This window comes from Dermacentor andersoni, chromosome 11 (genome assembly GCF_023375885.2).
Source record: "Dermacentor andersoni chromosome 11, qqDerAnde1_hic_scaffold, whole genome shotgun sequence".
In the NCBI taxonomy this organism is placed as follows: Eukaryota; Metazoa; Arthropoda; class Arachnida; order Ixodida; family Ixodidae; genus Dermacentor; species Dermacentor andersoni.
In genome coordinates, this window is record NC_092824.1 from 21,476,066 (window position 1) to 21,493,862 (window position 17,797).

The 17,797-nt window shown below is 44.2% G+C and overlaps 1 long non-coding RNA gene across 1 annotated transcript in view; it reads right to left on the bottom strand.

The window, feature by feature from the left end:
- The window catches only part of LOC129381679 (uncharacterized), a 257,411-nt gene that overhangs the window by 193,908 nt on the left and 45,706 nt on the right, over positions 1–17,797 (bottom strand). Inside the window, exon 2 of the long non-coding RNA XR_008609790.1 lies at positions 7,666–7,814. This is a non-coding gene — a long non-coding RNA (uncharacterized lncRNA). The remainder of the gene's footprint in view (positions 1–7,665; positions 7,815–17,797) is intronic.

Consider the following 17,797-nt stretch of genomic DNA (forward strand, 5'->3'; position numbering starts at 1 on the left):
CCTTTTCTTGCTTTTGTTAACCCTGCCTTTGTAGTTTGTCTAGTTTTTTTTTATCATTTGTTGCTCAACAAACCTGTTGTTACAACCATTCCGTGGTGCATTTATCTTTATTTTATGCCGTTCAACATGCGTAAGGCTTAATTGTCAGAGATGCAAGCCAATTTACAGCAGAAGTCCATATTTTTCATGATTTCATAGCGGCTAAAAGCGGGAACGGCGCTGCAACTCCGATGACTAATTTGTGCTGTCTTTGGTTTCTTGAGGTTCTGGGCTGCCTTCTGTGCTGCAGCTTCGAGAAGGAATCTGCCTACGTGAAAAGCGCACCACATTACTGTACCAGTAGTAGCCTGGAATTCGAGCGATGAACGTCTGCAATCAGCCTTGGTATTTTTGTCGACGGCAGCATATCCCTCTTTCACTGGAATGCAGCCACATCGCCAAAGACAGTACTGCCAGTGCAAGATATAAACAGTGAGGTCAGCCGATGCTACCTCAGCGCACATGGGAATGGCACTGCAACTCCGCGGGTTAATGCATACTGTCCGGTTTCTTCAGCTGCGTAACAAAGAATTCTTATATGGCACATGCTCTGACAGACGATCGTTGTTGCATTGTCCCATGTTCACACCTTTACCGTGATATTTTTAATGAACGCATTGATGTTTTCGCAACGGTATTATTATGTTGTGGCGACGTCGAGGTGAATCTTGGTCCGAAGCAGCCTAATTTCACCGACGGCGAACATACTAAGTCTGCCGAATCTGAGGGCAACACAGAAATACTGCAACATTTGAGAGACCTTCAACAGCAATCTCAGCGCTTTACACAGGCCAGGCAGATTTACTAAAGGCAATCACTGACATTAAAATGGTGGAGGAATCACTGGAAATTCAAATTGTTGCAAAGAATGAAAGACTGGTGGCAGTCGAGGCCAGGATTCACGGGTGTGACAATATTGTCGAATACGTCAAGGTTACAAAAGGGCTAGTTAGTAATGTGGCTCATAATAGGCAACAAATGAATCGTCGTTCCATCGCCATGGATAATGGAAGTCATCGAAGCAACCTTATATTTCATGGCATTTCCGACGATGTTGAAACATTGCAACAATGTAAAGAAAAAATTACTGCTCTGTTGCAAGCAGATATCAATCCTAACCTAAAGCACGATGCCATTCAACAGGCTCGCCTCCTAGGTTGTCAATATCGAGATGGTCGATGCAGGTCTGTAATAGTGAAATTTAGTACGTTCAAAATAAAGGAAATGGCCTTGAAAAAGCGGTGAAAACTGAAGGATACTAACGTTGCCATTACATAAGATTTCGCAGCCGCTGCACGGTAAGCCCGCAAGAGAGTTGTCGATTCTGTCAAGGGGCTTCCGGATTCGTCAGTTTCCATCTATGACATGATAAAGAATTTGTGGGCAACGCCACCTACATCTATAACGTCCTATATGACAGCGTTCAAGGCATGTCACGCAGAAGTTCACCTCTTGCTTCCGGCAGTGAGAATTAACCGAAATACGCAGTCATCGCATCCCCAGCCTAATGCTGCCCAATTGAAGCAATTAACACAGAAAGTTGGGCTAGTTCGGTTTGATGCACTTGCTATTAGATAGTTACTAGCGCCAGCAAGGCTGACAAGCTCCGTCCTGTACCACATCTCTTTTTTTCCGTTAGTCTTGCTAGCGCTAGTGACTACGTCACAGCAATTGCCATTGTAGCAATTTGCGAGGGGTTGTGGTGTTAATTCAGTTTCGACCATTTTTGCTAATTCAAGAAACCTCATGAACAAGCGGGACAATTTTAACTCACTAGTATCTTCAACTAACGCAGACCTTATTTTTCTTACCGAAACGTAGTTGAGCAAGAACGTATGCAACAGGGTAATTTTCGAAGGTTAACAATGTTTAACGTGTATCGTTCCAAGCACGAAAATAGACATAGGGGTGGAACAATGATAGCTATATCTAGGGCTATTCCATTTGTCTTGATAGACGTTGTTTCTAATTTGGAAGCCGTATGGGTCTGTATACCTTTAAAAATACATTAAATAATATTAGACCTCTGTTACCGCCCTCCAAATTCTGTATTTTTATTTTCCGACGAGCTTCATAGCATCATAAACAGCATTGTATCTCTTTATCCTTCTTTGCCAATAATATCATCAGGTGATTTTATTTTTTCGAGCGTTTGGCGGGACGACCCTCATCGCATAACTTCTCCATTCCTCTCACAATGTCAACGTTTTTTTAGACCTAACACTAATGAAAAACAGTTTATCATTGCCCTCACTGTCATTACGCCGAAAGGCTTTCTGTCGTTGTCTTTTCCATAAAATTTATAATTACCTGTCTTTCAGAGACCAGCTCATTTCAACACCCACCTATTATTCGTCTCGGGTTGACCACCAAAATAAAGTCGGCTGCATCCGCAGCAATACGAAGACTTTTTCTAATTCTTTTATGCCACGCACAATACGGTGCTACCACCTGCCGGCTTCTATTGCATCTGTCACCAACAGTACGAGTTTCGAAAATGCTTACTTGAATATTTTTCTTGCCATGCTAATGCCTGATACATTTAATTTTCTTGTTTGGATACGTGCCGTTTGCATCTGCAGTAAAGATATATGTTCGCATGGTGCACATTCACTGGGCATTGTACATTATATACGCATCTGCATACTTTTAACCGCTGGTTTCCCTTTCGGCTTACTAGACACTATACCTGTTTAATGTCAGGTCAACTTTACTGTTTGTTATAGTTAATGTTTACCAGAGTCTTTGTATTTCGTAACACTTGTACAATGTTGCCACCTTTCTTTTCTGAATCTTCAACTGCTTTTTCAATTGTAACCCCACTCGCCTCTTTAAGGTTTCGGTGATTAAGAGTATTTGTAATAAATATAATAACAAAAATAGGGCTCCCCAATACTATGCATGTATTTGAGGAAAAGGCCTTACCGTTTCATGCATACCCTGATTAAGGCCGGGCACCGGCCGAAATGGAGGAATTAAAATATCGTCCTTTTCGTACGTGCGTCCTCAACAAACAAGTGCCGCTTCAACTGCCGGATCTCGGCTGACTCTCACTTATATAAATTCCTTAAACCGCATGCGGATTATAATGCACATTCCCTACAATATTTATTGTTTTTCAAAATTAACTAGGAAGCGATTACTGAAAATATGCATCCTCAATATCAAGCGTGGTGCATGTGGAACTGCTGAGAAGTAGTTTACTCTTACACTTTTCATCGGCTTTCAGAAAAGTTGACATCAAATTGATCTAGACCTGTGTATTGTCACAGACGGCGGAAAGCACCTTTTAACTTTACTTCGGATTCCTCCAAATTGAGGGAAAATCGAGGCTGCATCCACCACATGGCCATATGCTGCAAGCAGGTACATCTTCATCTCTGTGTTTATGAATTGAAATGCAGATTTTTCACAAGCATGAGGAGCTGGTTGCTTCTTCCATGTGGATGGAGATACAGCTTTTAGGTTAACTGTGGTACGTATATGAACCAAAAATTGTCTTTCACATTCGTAACATACCAGTAGGGAATAAAAAACAACTTAAAACCAATTATGTCCCATAGGTGTATTGTTGTCTCAGGAGGACCTATACAAGGTGTCCCAACTGTCATGCATCACGATTTAATAACATGCAAATGCCATGTAGCTGAGGAAATCAAATATTGTTGGTTGTCACTTGGAGATCGATCATTTTTTCAAGTTCCACCAAATTACTAATTAGACTTACATAATTACTAAATGAGTGGGCTTGGCGGCATGTCAGTGATGGGCCCTCCTAACTGACTTTACTTTTTCGCTCCGCAGTTCTTGGTGCTGTCCTGGATTCTGAAGCTAACACCGTGCTTTGAACAGCCTGCCTGGATTCCACTGCCTGCCGACGAGGATGCCCCGCATTGCCATTGCGAGCTGCGCTGGACCTACCTCTACGGAACATAGGAGGGCGCATCACAGATTACGGCACTTCTGTCGCTGCGGTGTCATCGGCTGATGCCCTGGCTTTCTGGCACACTATCTTCAATTGACAGCACCATCTTCCCTCGGATTCCTGATATAAAGCCTAGACAAACCATCGCCACGCTCAGTGGGCTTGGCGGCATGTCAGTGATGGGCCATCCTAACCGACTTCACTTCTTCGCTACGCAGGTAACAAATTGCTGTTGCCTTTTCGCTAAACGCACTGGTTACCGAACATTACTGGTGCTGCCGAGCCCACGGCGCTCTCTTTGTATAGTATTTGACTGTGCTCGCATGCTATTGAAAATGCTTTTGTTGGCAGGAGATATTGAGACTAATCCTGGACCCAGAAATGATCCAACTGTACTTCCTGCTGATATGCTTGATGTTCTGAAGAGGTTGCAAATCGGGCAGTCGGCCATGCTTGAGCAGCTAAATTCAATTAGGTCAACCCTTGCTGATCATGAGAAAACGTTCAGCAAACTCAGTACACGGTTGACCAAGATTGAATTCGACCTGTTGTCACCTTCGAATATAAAGTCACAAGTAAATAACATAGAAAGCGTCGCTAATAGCAGCGTTGCTCAGGTAACTGCGCTGACTGACCGCATTAATGAGATAGAAAACAGATCCCGAAGATATAACCTGATTTTTTACTGGCTCAGCGATGCGCGAAATGAGTCGTGGCGTGTTTCTGAGGAATCGATAATTGAAGACTGCCACAAAAACCTGGGCGTAACTATTCAAAGTTGTGATATAGAACGTACCCACAGACTTGGAACTTTTCAGGAGGGAAAACGGAGGCCAATAACAGTAAAATTCGCCCACTTTAAAGATAAAGAAGGCATCCTTTTCTCAAGCGGTAAGCTGAAAGGCACCGAATACGGCATTAGCGAAGACTTCTCCCCGGAAACTCGTCTGGTCAGAAGACGTCTAATCGAATTTGGAAAAGCGCAACAATCTTCATTCAAGCTCCGTTATGACAAGCTTATCTCTGGCCGATAAACCTACGTTTAACGATCACGCTAAACAGTCGGTTGTCGAACGTAAATCCTAGCAGCAAGTGCAAAAGCCACTGAGGCCGACTCAGCGTGTTAAGCACAATCTATCGTTGATCTACACTAACATCCGCAGCCTGATACCCAAACGGGATTCGTTATGCAGCCTCATTTCCTCGTCTTCCAGTAAGATTGTTAAACTAAAGGAAACGTGGTTAACTTCCACAATACTTGATTGCAATATTCTTTCTGATCTACCAGAGTTTGATATTTTTCGCAAAGACAGGTGCGATGCAACCCGTGGCGGTGGTGTGGCTTTTGCTACTCATCGCCAACTTAAGTGCTGTTTTTTAAATATAAGGACGCCTCTAGAAATTATTTGGACGTGCTGCCACGCCACTTCACTGCGCACGTTCATCGGCTGTTGCTATCGTCCACCCAGCACTGATAGCTCCTTTCTTTCGTTTTTTCACGATGCGTTGTTTGAACTAAGAACGGCTTATCCTAACACCCCCATATTGTTACTCGGGGACTTCAACTTTCCAACTATAGATTGAAGTAACGTTTCGTCATGTCTAACACAAAAAAACATGGCTAGCGAATTTATAAACATTTGCTTACTGTTCGGTCTATCGCAGCTTCTTACTAAACCTACGCGAATAACTCAACACTCATCAAGTATCCTAGATCTCGTCTTAACGTCACACCCCGATAAGATGACTCCTCTTACGTATGTCAGTGGTCTTAGCGGTCACACCGTCATCCACGCCCCGTTTCCTTGCAATATGCTCAAAAGTAAAATATCAAAGAAAGTACTAACACTATATGATAAAGCCGATTATTCAAGCATTAATCGTGAAGTTTCTTTCATGAGCAACTTGCCCTTACGTATCAACAGCGGTCGACCGAGAGTAACTGGGCGCTTTTCAAAACCGAAATGCTGCGTTTAATAGGTCTATACATTCCAAATATCACGATAAATGAAAGAGCGTGTTCCTCCTGGTTCAACATTATATTAAATCGCCTAAATAATAAGAAAAAATGATTATTTCGTGTAGCCAAACGCTCAGCTTCTTCTTCTGCCTGGAAAAAATATAACAAAGCTACTAAAGAATATACCTCATTAAAAGCACACACAAAACGTAATTTCTTTTCTACTACCGTCCCAAACACGTTGCACTCTAACTCGCGGCGTTTTTGAAAAACGATAAAACCCGAAACTAATAGCTCTATTGCTCTATGTGATAATTCTGGCTCACCCATTTCTGACTCAAATGTTCCTGATGCCTTGAACATTGCATTTTGTTCAATGTTTACAAAAGAACCTGCCAATGAACTACCAGATTTACCATTTTTCGATTTTACACCAATGGAAGGTATTAATTTTAGGCCGGAAGGCATCGTTAAGGTAATAGATGGCCTGAAGTGCTCATCATCCTGTGGGACCGACGGTATTAATGCAAAAGTGTTAAAAATACGAAGTATGTCTGTAGTTCGATCCTCTGTATCATCTTTCAGCAATCACTTGACACAGGCATTGTTCCAAGAGACTGGAAAACAGGGAAGGTCATTCTAGTCTTCAAGAAAGGTGATCGGTCTTCCCCAGATAACTACCGCCCAATTTCACTCACCAGCGTATGCTCCAAAATCATGGAACATGTCATTTACTCTCATGTTGCTAACTTCCTAACTTCAGTGAAGTTCTTTCACCCTAATCGAGATGGCTTCAGGAAAGATCACTCAAGCGAAACGCAGTTAGGTTTATTTATTCATGATATTCATTTAAACCTCGACTGTAACATTCCAACTGATGCTCTGTTTTTAGATTTCGAAAAGGCTTTCGATAAGGCTCCACATTCTCGCCTTTTACTAAAGTTATCACGCCTAAACATCCACCCACTTGTTCTTAACTGGATCCTGTGTTTTTAACTAACCGAAAACAGTTTGTATATGCTAACAACCTTGCGTCTACCACGTCCTCCGTTCTATCTGCTGTACCTCAGGGCACTGTTCTTGGGCCACTCCTATTTTTAATCTGCATTAACGACCTACCATTCACTGTAACCTCTGCAATACGTCTTTTCGCTGATGATTGTGCCCTATACCGCCATATCAATACCGTCGCAGGCGTCTCTACTCTTCAGGAGGACCTCTTTCATATTCTAGACTGGTGTGCTACATGGCTCAACTCCCTAAACGATAGTAAGACTGTGCATATTTCACTCCATCGTCGACCTAACTACATCCCCCCTGCCTACAAGATTAACAACTGCACTATATCTACTACCGACTCCTTCAAGTACTTAGGAATTCACCTATCCAAAGATTTGTCTTGGACAAATCGTGTAAGCCACATAATTAATTCAGCTAACAAAATTCTTGGTTATCTTCGCCGTAATCTCTTCATGGCACAACCACCCGTGAAATCAGTTGCCTATAAAACGCTTGTGCGACCAAAACTTGAATATGCATGTGCTTTCTTTGACCCTTACCAAACTAATCTCACTAAAGCACTTGAAAGCGTTCAAAACCATGCTGCTAGATTTATTCTTTCAGATTACTCTTATCACACTAGCGTTTCATCCCTAAAATCTAAACTAGACCTATCGCCTCTTGCCTCTCGTCGTCGCATCTCTCGCCTATGCCTCTATCACAGGTTTTTTTTATTCCATACCTCGTAACAGCCAGCTGGTCCAGCTGGCTCATCGTGTTCGTCGAACAGGCCATCCGAACTCGGTAATCCCACCACAAGCCCGCACCACTACGTTCCTGCAGTCATTCTCCATCCGAACTGCCGAGACTGGAATGGCCTTCCCAGACAAACTGCACACATCCGCGATACAGCACGCTTTAGATCTGCCATTGAGTGTTCCGACTCATCTTTCTAATTTCTACATCATCAATCCCGCCTTTTTCATGCCCACCCCTTATGTAATGTCCTATTTTTGAACCCTTGAGGTAATAAATAAATAAATAAATAAATAAATAAATAAATAAATAAATAAATAATAAATAAACTTCCGGTTTATTCTAATTAGATGAAAAGTGCCAGTGAAAAAAAATGTAAAGCAACTCTCATAGCAACTGGGCTTAACAAATGCGAGCGGTTTCCAGCCTTGGTGGCCGCTGCGGTTTCCTCGGTCTCTCGTCGTATAAGACGTCGGTGGCATACAGCATTCTTGATTTCTCAGCAATGTAGCCCAAACAATACCGGTATACAGCCAACATGCTGACGCGGACACTGTACAAAAAATAAGCCGCACTAATTTAATCGCACAATCGTATAACATACGCCACCGCAAAATTCGAAAACATTATTCGCGGCGAAATTTGACCTACCGCTCAGCGGCATTCACTTGGGCATTAATGCTTTCGCATCAACAACTCATTCGAAGTGCTCAGGTGTCCTCAGATTTTGAACGTGTAATTTATTCCCAGGCTAAATTCGTAAGCTTGTGATAACTGACCACGAACTGCACAATTTCGTTGATGTGAAGAGGGTGCACTGATAGCCAGACAACCCGCCGTGGATGCTCAGTGGCTATGGTGTTAGGCTGCTGAGCACAAGGTTGCGGGATCGAATCCCAGCCACGGCGGCATCATTTTCGACGGAGGCGAAAGGCGAAAACACCCGTGTACTTAGATTTAGGTGCACGTTAAAGAGCCCCAAGTGGTCTAAATTTCCGGAGTCCTCCACTACGGCTTGCCTCATAATCAGAAAGTGGTTTTCGCACGTACAACCCCATAATTTAATGTTTAATTTAATAGCCAGACAATCATGAAACAATTCATAGGTGGCTCGAACAGTTAATACTATCTGGACTGTACCATGCGTCCGCACACTTATCGGACAATTAGGAAACGGACAGAAATATTGCCGCCACTATACCTGGTCCTACATTGTATTATAACGTACTATGAACACTCCATACTCATATTGCCTCGAAAACACGGGCACGGTAGTCGCGCGGAAAGAAAGGAAACTAGTGCCGAAACACCAGGAGTTGCTCATTCGTCCTTACTGCAATTGCATTTTCCGCGCTCCATAACGATTGTAATGCCGCGCTCAAGAATGCGGAATAAAAGACAACAGTGCTTGATGCGCAGAAGTCAAGGCATGAGTACCGCCAATGGGACGATTCCGCTCTTACTCAGTTTGTTTTGTTCAATGCCATCATCTTTTTTCCCTTACGGTATAATTAAATATATTCGGAGAAAAGAGGGGAAGTGGGGTAGTCACTCTTAAGGAGATTGCGAGAGTTCGTCATAAAGGGGGAGCTGAGAACTAAGAAATGCTCGGTCGTTACTGTTCCCGCACCAGGCAATATAACGCAGGCTGGCGTCAGCATTTGAGTATGGCGTTAGCCTTCGTGATGGGACGGAAAACAGATGTTGGCAGTCGAAATGTCTGTCACCTTTTACGCCACTTCGATCCATCGATAGATATAGTGGTATTTTTATCTTCGTTTATATCTTGTTTTCCTGTAATACGTGAAGTTCTTGTTGTGAAAGCGTATAAGGATGGAAAGTACAATACCGCCGGGGAATCGCTCGAGCATGTCGCGCGTGCGTTTTCGAAAATATTGGAAGTCGAGGGACGCTTAGAAATTTTATGACTCGCCTTCAGAACTGAAGGACACAAGCAAGCAAAAGCAATCATAGTTCTCTCCCTAGGAGGAACTTTCCTTGTTTCTTGTTTTATTGATTCTCTCCCACGCACACGCACAAAAAAGAAAGTTTGCCCTTCATGCCTCGACGGTTTTTTTCTCGTGGAGTCAGCAAAACTTTCCATCGCACCAGCTGTTCCTGTTTTGTCTGGTTCAGCTAGTCACTGGCACTTTTTTTTTCTTTCCGACTGTAACTGGCTTTCTTGACAACGTACACGATGTGTTAATGGTCAATTCTAGCGATATTGCGCTATTTCCTGGCTCTTCGCACCGGCCGCTTACTTGTTCTGGTTGCGGTTACTTTTCTATCTCCTTTTTTACGATTGACTTTTTTATTATCGTAAGATAATGGCCTTCCTGTATGAATGGCATCGGGCGTTTTCTTTTTGTTATTGAGACGCCAACAAAATAAAAATATTTGTATGTGGCAACAAGCCCTTTAGTGTAGAGCATTGCGTTGCAAGCAGGCAGAGGTTAAGAAGGTGCTACGAACGATGAGAAATTCAAGAGATAGAAAATCTACCAGAAGGCACTGTTATTTGGGGCTATTGTTTCTTTTCTAAAGGCCCTGTGAGAGCAATCAATAGTCAGATGCGACAATGCAAAAGCAATGCAACCAGTGAGCGCCAGAAATATAAGGTGTACCATAGTGAATCCTTCATAAACTACAAGAAAACTGGTAAAACTTGAATTGCACAACTCTTTTGTCAACTACTGCAATTGCGCCCCTTGCAACTTTCCTTGATTAGCGGCTACATTTTTGCAGCCTTGGAAAATGGGTAGTAAATTGTCACAAAGTGCGTATCTGCGTTTATGTCGATATGGCCGCCATTGTCGCCACAGCACCACTTACACAATGGTGGAGAGGCAAGCTCCCTATTGTTCCTGAGCTCAGCGGACCGGTTGGTCACGTGGGTCGCCAAAGCGTGACGAGAGACGAGGTGGCCTCGGCGAGAAGGCACAGTGGTTTGGGAGACGAAGCAGCGTGGTCGTGCTCCGAGAGACAGCTGAAAATGGGGTCGGCTGGCTGAAACCCCCGGGCCGAAGTCTTCACCGGTAGATCGACGGACGGTGCAAGTTCGTCAAGATCTTCAGCAGCGACGTACCAGCAACCCGACGCTTCTTGAGATCGGTATCTCGACGAGCACACCATAGATAAGCCTCGTGTTCCAACCTGCTCTCTGCACTTTCCGCCGGACCCTTCCTTTTTAAATCGCGTCTCATCTTTCATTTACTTATTCATGGCGAGTTCATTTTTGTATGTTCTGTTAGTGTAGTGCTTACCGCGTTCGTTGTCGCGTGTATTTTTCATTTGTGTGACGTAACTGTTTTTTTAATACGCGAGTGTTAGAAATAAACACGTGTTGGGTTTTGTGTCGCGCATCGCGTCAGATTGTGTGTTGTGTGTTACCCGCACGCCTTCCGCGGAGCTTTGCACCATCTGCTTGCACTTTTCTGATTCTTTTGTTTTGATCTTGTCGCTGGCATAATTTTATTTTATTAAACTGAGTGTTTGTTTTTACGCCGCCTCCAGTGTGATGCCTTTAGTCCGCGGTCGATCAGGCGTGGACCTTATCGCCGGTCAGCAGTCGAACCATCCATCAATGCACACGGGGTGGGGTTTTTGTCACCCCATTCCCTCCATATCGGAGAGTGCAAATAATCAAACCACAATCTTTGACACAAATACGAAAGATATGAACTGCACCAGCGTGATAGCGGTGGCGTCAAGGTGCTGACAAAGGCTGGTGAATCACTAGGGAAACTCCTCTGGGGATTAATTGAGTCAGGAGGCCACCTAGTTAGACCACGGTACCGATTGCTGCGAGAAAAAAAAAGTCGCGATTTCGCCCGGAAGGCGAAGCATCGATTCCGATACCAAATTAGCAGACATTTGTACGAAGTAAGGATAGTAGTTTTATGGGCCGTATAGATTTGTAAACATTAGCACACTAACTGATTTAACAAGAGTTGAATCAGTGCTCCAGGTAAACATGAACACACCACAATCGATGACCGCGTACACTCATACGCTGGCCTGAGAAAGCGAGGCAGCAGCAGCGAGTGAAGCGACCTTCGTGCTGGGTATCGCTTCAACGCAAACAGCGGCGAGAAAACAACATGCACAAAGGTATGACCCATCTCCAGATTGCTTTCAAATACTGGGTGCGCGACCGCGCGCCGGCGCGCAAGGAACACACTTGCTGGTACGTTCGCACAGTAAGCGAACATAATAGCAGTAAGCGACCACTGGCTTCTGGGCATTATTTCCGTTGTAGGAACGAAAACCATCATGCACGTTGGTCAACGTACTGCCGTACCAAGCAGATGCCTCCGAATGGCGACCCATTTCAGAACTCGCCAAGTATACGCAGAAGAGGGCAGGCAACTTGCTCACATTTTGACAAAGGAAGGTCAAGCGTACCAGTAGAAAAATTGGAGGACGCTTAAGCTTTGCCATCGAGAGTGCAACGCGATATCATGCGACGATGGCTAACTGCTCCTCATGCTTCCCGGCAGCTGCAGCTTGTGTAACCGCAATGTTTACCGGGAAACGCTGGCGGCGAACGATATGCATGCAGGCCAACTTTGTGCTTGCTTTTTGATGGGGTTGCAAGAAACCGAGTGGGCCACACCGGTCCTACTATGACAGGCCTCAAAAGGCAGCAGGAAAATGCTATCGCGTTAAAAGGGGTCTGTGTTTGAGTTTCCGCGTAGCAGAATAATGTTTTGTATATTCCAATTACAATCCAATGCTACCCTGCCTGTTGGTTGTGTGTAAGCAATACTTTACGATTTTTCTGACGAGTTTTACTTTGAGAAATTCAATTAGTTCTGCAACGTCTCGGTGCTTCACGGATGTTTTTCTTGATTTGGTATGCGTCGTCCAGAATAATTTTTCGTGAATAGATGGTCGACAATTTACGTAGGACGCCGGCGGCGGCTTTTCTGCGACACGAGGCCCTTAACGCTATCGCGTCAATATACGTAACAATCGCTTGACCCCCCAAAACATTTCCTACCGGCTATGTCGTTTGGCTGTGGATCCCACCCCACGTCCCGGTGTGATGTTATTGGGTGCCGGATCACTCCAGTAAAAGGGAGAAGCAGCACGCGGAAGCACAAACACACATCAGACTTGTATTGACGCACATAAGACAGAAAACGGCGCACACAAGTGACAGTTCCCCAAAATACCTCATAGATGACATGCAGCTATATCTATGTATCGTTGACTTATAATTGGCCTACAGCTCAGGTGGAAGCGCATGTCGCCGTGTCGGAGACCTCGTGGAACCCATGTCGGCCAGCGGGGTCGGACAGTAGGGTCGGACAGTAGGGTCGGGACGGCCGTGTCGGGACGGCCGTGTCGGGACGGCCGTGTCGGGACGGCCGTGTCGGGACGGCCGTGTCGGACCGCCTCGCGGGGCTGAGGTGGCCCTGCGCAATAGTTGATACACGGGAGCCTCCGCGTGCCTGGTTTCCCTCCGGCGGGGTTAGCGCTCGGGAGCCCAGGGCCGCAGTTACCGCGTCGCGTTCACAGCTGGCGGGGTAGCCCCGTGGCCGCTCACGCGAACGCTCGATCGCCCGGTTCAGGACCGCCAGCCCTCCTGGGCCAGTTGCCCAGCGGAAGAGCAGCGCGAGGTAACTTCTCAGCGGGCGACAGCGTTGACTCGGGTGTGGCGTAGTGGCGTTGGCGGCCATAGCTGCTATGGGCCAGACGCCCAGCGAGGAAGCTGTTTTCCGTCAAACGCCGAACCTCGCGCACTGCTCACGCTACGGGGCCACGGGCCACACTCTCGCGCCACGCTTTTTGAGGCGCCACTGCCGACGCTCCCAAATTGGTGTGGATGATGATGATGGCTTCGCCACCGCATGGCGCACTGTCTTCAAATGTTTATGCTTCCACTACCGCGTACCATATATTATCACACCCGGGTATCTCTTTGAAGCATCTTGCTCAATACCTTGGGCCCTACCGCGCCGTCGACCGCCTCCAGTGAACTATGTGATCGAGCCTCTCAAGCCGTCTTACGACACACGCCGCTGCAGTCGCGACGTCGTATACTTGAGCGGTCTCAAACCCCACTACGAGTCCGTTATCGTACCTTAATCATAGGTCGCCAGGATGGCCCGTTTTCTCTCTCGGTGCCACTGTAATGAAGAACTCGAGCACCGCTACTGGTGGTCGTCCGCTGAAGGGGAATTGGGCGGACGCCTCGGAGTTGCAGTTCGTGCTTGCGTTTGGCTGAGTCTGCTCGGCTGCTCTAAACTCAACCCAACGTTATCGTGCCTACGGCTTCCCGCAAACCGTTAATAAAGGCAGTAGCAATATATATATGGTGGCATGTACTAGTGACGGTTAACAAAGCAGCAAAACTAGGAATGGCGTTTTATCGGGCGAGCCCCTGCACTAAACAGAGGCTACGCTCAAAGAGCGCCAATCGCGACGAGCACAGTCGGCGATTGTCGACAATTTGATCTGCCTGTCAAGCGCGTCGCTTTTCATGCATGCGGCATCGAAGGTTCCAGAGCAATCGCTGGTACCGGCGTGTTTTCTAGAATGTTCCACACAATTCGCGTCACACATGCAATCAGATTACACAAGCTTCGGTGACAACATAGCCTTCGATAACATTTGAGAAACTTCCGATACATGCGGGCGCGCCCCTCGCTTAGCGATAACATTTGTTAGACGATAAAATGCGCTCGCAAGTAAAAGATGAAAAAATCCACGTGTCAACATATTGTTAAGAAATTTTGTAGAGATTGCCTATGGTAGGTAGTACAGTTATCTTGATCTAAATTACGCAATGAGGCGGCCAACACTTCTACCAGAAATCAAAATGTTCAATTCAAATACCGTACTAACACTAATTACCTTTTCAATTAATTATGTTACGCACCATATCTAAATCTATTAATTATGGCCGCTGAGTTCGCACGGCGTATGTACATGGAACGAATTCTCTGGACAGCACAAGTTCCGAGGTATTAATTGGGGAAGTGTCCGATGAAATGCATTGGCGTTCCAGTAACGAAAAACCGCTGTTTTACGTATTGAAGCACAAAATCAACCAGAACACCAATGGATTTCCATGGACACATTGAAACTTAATCTCTCGGTACTCCTGCTGTCCTTAAAAATCGTTAGAAGTCGCACGCGGTGCGACCTCCGCGGCTATAATTGGTAGATCGAAATATGTGGCGTAAATATAAAAGAGCTTTCTTTGCCTCTTCCTTCGACTTTCGCACTCTTGCTGCAGCTGCTGCTCTATCGTTACTGTGTAGAATACTGTGTAGAATAGAATACTGTGTAAATTCTACACAGTAACTGCCGTTAATGTGTATAATTATAGTTGCAGGGGCGTTTGGCATACGCTGACGGTTTTGAACATGCCTGAGCATTTGTAAATATCAGTTGGCGCGTCAGACTTGTGTAATATGAACAGTTAAATCACACTTCTTCTGGGGTTTAGAAACGTAATATTAGCATTTTGTTATTGCATTGCTCATCAAAATGTGTTTATCGCCTTAATATTTTTAGTGGAAAAATAGAGCATCGAAATCAAAGGTTGCCTAATTTCTGAGTTACCAGTCGTCCGTCATATGCAAAACAGTTGGTCTAATAAACTAATAACTTTTGTCTGACAGCTTTTACATGCTTTGAAGTATGTAAACTGCGAGATTTGAAACTGCTGCAATAGTCGAGTCTGTCAAATATGAATTCCATTGCGTACCTCTTGAGTGAAAATAAGTTGATGCCTTTTAGTAAGCTTAGATGCAGCCCATAGTGAACTGCTTCTTGTTTGTCTTGAAATGTAGGGAAGCTTGCCATAACAAGCCTTGTTGCCCATTCTTATAGACACACCCAGTAATATCGATTGAACTGGAGGACCATCTTTTCATACCTACTGAGCATCAAGTTTTCAGGCATGATCCTCAAATTTTTGCTTGAGCAGTGGCACCACCGGAGGTGGTGGGGGGGCACACTGGGCACGTGCTTAGGATTTGTCACAAGTGGTGTTTGTGACACACGTCATACTAATGACAGAATTACGACATCAGACAATGATCAATATTCCATTTGCATGTAGTATTGTAACACTGGTGCTGAATGAGGATGAATTGTCGGTAATTTATTTTTTCTTTAAACCGAGAAATTGAAGTAAGTTTAGCAGTGGACTATAGCAGTCATTTAGATGTTTCGCATATATTTAAGCAGGAAAACTAAGAGCTAAGGCTTTATTTTTTGACTATCTTGATGTTGCTTTACAACATGTCCTCGTGTTGACTTTTGCACAAGATATTTTTCAGGCACCCGCTTTATATAACGCAAGAAGGCAGCTGCAGGGACACAAGGATGTCAAGGAGCCAGCCCAGCGCGACTGCACATGGAGCAGAGGAGCGTACACCAAAGAATCAAAATACATTTCCATGTAATTTCAACAAGAAAATTAGAATGCGGGTTATTGGGTGTACAATTGGACTAAACGTCACCAAAACTTACAAAAGACTGTATGTCACACCAAGATGAAAGTTTTCACGTGTTCTAGGCAGTCATCTCGAGATAGTATTTTTTGTAATGTATCTGATGGGAGAGTCAAGATTAGACATGTTGTCTGGATACAAACACGAAGGAGCAAGTGTATTTGAAAAGCTGGAAATTTGTTGCAAGGAGAAATACAGTGTAGAGGTAACTAGAGGTGATTAGTTCTGTAAAAAGTGATCGCTTTTTGTCTTGCGTCTCAACATATATATCCGTGTGAAAAAAAAAAACTGTCGTACAAGAACATTGCAGATTTGCTTAGTGACATAATACATACTTGCAATGAGCACGGTGCCTGTGTTTGCTATATATAGCAAGAGCTCGTGCTTGATTAGCTGCTGCTTGATTAGCTGCTTGATTAACAGCACATAAATGCAAGGGTGCCAATACAAACCACTGTCATTCTATATTTTAAACGCTGACATGAAGGAGCAATATTTTCATATCATCCCCCCCCCCCCTTTTAACTTTTACACCTATATTTAGACGCATGGCTTCCTGCTAGGTTCCAGAAAGGAGAAGCAAGTAGCCCAGTTTTAAGAAGTCATTCTTTTAGAAGCCATTTTTAAGAAGTTATTTTTATGAATTCATTTTATGAAGTCAATTTTATAAAGTCATTCTTTAAGAAGTCATTAGGAAACTACCGAAGAGATATCAAGGAGAAATTAAGGCCTTTAACTTTGTACACCATGGTAACCACTTTACGTCTTAATTGGAAGCCACATAGTCGCTTGCAATTGAAAATTTAATTTTGATCATGTAAAAGGAAGGTTTCTCTTGTAAAATTGTCATATGGGTGCTTCTGGAAGGAATTTGACATTTTGATTAGGGTGACTTAATCTACTTGTCAATCAAGTATTCTAGTGGAGGCAGGGATGTGTTCAATGCAAAGAACTGAGGGAATCTGCGTGGAACACTTGTTCATCAATTGGCGGGTGTGAACATATGGTGTTAATCAAGCAAGAGCCCCTTAGATTGACGACTTCTAGACGCGTAAATTTTATAAGGCAAAATAAAATGAAAGCAATTTGGTACATAGTACAATTCTGGACTTAAAATCGAGTGCACAGTGAGGCACTGTATTCGTCTTTCCAGACGCATATATACTTGTTTTGAGATGAAGACAAGATTCTGTGAAGTGCTATAATTTTTCTTACCATAGTGTTGCTTTACCACTTCAGTAGGAAAAGCCTTTCGTTTCAGGTAGTTGGTTCATTGCATAAGTATATGCATAGCTGCGCGCGAAATCTACGGGCATGGAAAGGATATGTAAGAAAGGATGATACCTTTCCCTACTTGTGATCTGCTTTATTTATTGTTTTTTCTGTACACTGCCCTGCCTGTACTTACGCTAATCTCACCTTTGATGCGTCATATTTGTCGCATATGATTTTTCGTTCACATATAAAGCCATGCCATATTTTAGTTAGACTGTATTTTCAGCTAGCCAATATAATTGATCATATAGTTATGCAAGCTGCTCCTCAGAAGTACAACGTTCATAGCGTAATGCGGAATCAAAGATACCACATATGACAAGAAATTTGATGCGCAAAATTCTAGTGCCAGGGCTCCTTGCAGTTTTAAGC